At 43.8% G+C, this 1162-nt stretch overlaps 1 non-coding gene across 1 annotated transcript; it reads right to left on the reverse strand.

Annotated features, from left to right (window-relative positions):
* Window positions 1-178: 178 nt before the first annotated feature.
* trnah-gug (transfer RNA histidine(anticodon GUG)) lies at window positions 179-250 on the reverse strand. Its single transcript has one exon. It is a non-coding gene; the product is annotated as a tRNA-His (tRNA).
* Window positions 251-1162: the final 912 nt, after the last annotated feature.

A 1162-nucleotide genomic window follows, 5' to 3' on the forward strand; every position in this document is an offset into this window, starting at 1 on the left:
CACTGATCACCGGTTACAAGTTGACTTCTTAAATTAACCTGTTTTTATTAATATTTCAAACATCATGTATCTGCTTTTGTCTCATCTCTCGTGCAGATTTCAGACAGGAGAACCACCATTTTACCCTCATTCTTGCTCCACTTCATTTGCTGTATTTGCTTTAAAAGCTTCGCCTCAGTGCCGTGACCCGGATTCGAACCGGGGTTGCTGCGGCCACAACGCAGAGTACTAACCACTATACGATCACGGCCAGTCAGCTAGAGGCTGAACGTCAATGTAGTCGATCACCTCCGATCCACAGGAGTCAATTTTAAACCCACGAAGCAGGACTGTACATGTTAAGATTCACACGTTTAGGTCGTATCAACAATGGAACTACAAACATGTTGTGCTTTTCACTGCCAGTTACAGTCTGGATGTTGCGTTTTTTCTTATTCCACCATAAAAGCCTGGAATCAGCGTGTAACAGCTGACCTGTACGATGTGCAGAAGAACACCAAAATGTATTTACGGTCAGACCACGAGACGTCCTAGTGTTAATGCAGATACTGTTACTGTGCCATCTGAGTAAATGAGTGCATCATTGACACAGATTTGAGGATCTATATGAAGAAGAAAAAGCACAATACAGACTGTAAGTGCAACGAAAAGTCCAGGTCCCTGTGTTCTGCAGGGCAGTTTCTGCTCTCTGTTCAGCAGCTTCTTCTTTGTGCAGATACTCCGGTCTGGAAAGTTGAGGAGATCTTTTGGAGAGAATCCTGCTGACAGAAGGGATTAGTGTACTCACCAGTGTCACCAGATCTCTGACATCACCACAAGGAGACCCCTGCATTGAGCATTTACACTGGTGTATGATAAATAAAGATGTGGACTTTTACACCAGAGATGTGTCTTTCAGTCCACCTGCTCCCACTGCTTATGAAACATATGTGTAATTTAAAAATGATTGAAACTGTAATCATTATTCTGATAGTACAAAGACAACAGACAGGGCTGGACTGGCCATCGGGCATACCAGGCATTTGCCCAGTGGGCCGCTCGTGATTTTTCATTTTTATGGGCCGATGGGGGTTTGTTTCTTTTCTTTTTTTAACGGTATAAATGAATGGTGGTGGATTGGCCAGTTGGTCATGAATGACTCTGGGCTGGACCAATTACAGCC

This window comes from Pundamilia nyererei, unplaced genomic scaffold (genome assembly GCF_000239375.1).
Source record: "Pundamilia nyererei isolate P.nyererei 1_Seehausen unplaced genomic scaffold, PunNye1.0 scaffold00159, whole genome shotgun sequence".
Classification (NCBI taxonomy): Eukaryota; Metazoa; Chordata; class Actinopteri; order Cichliformes; family Cichlidae; genus Pundamilia; species Pundamilia nyererei.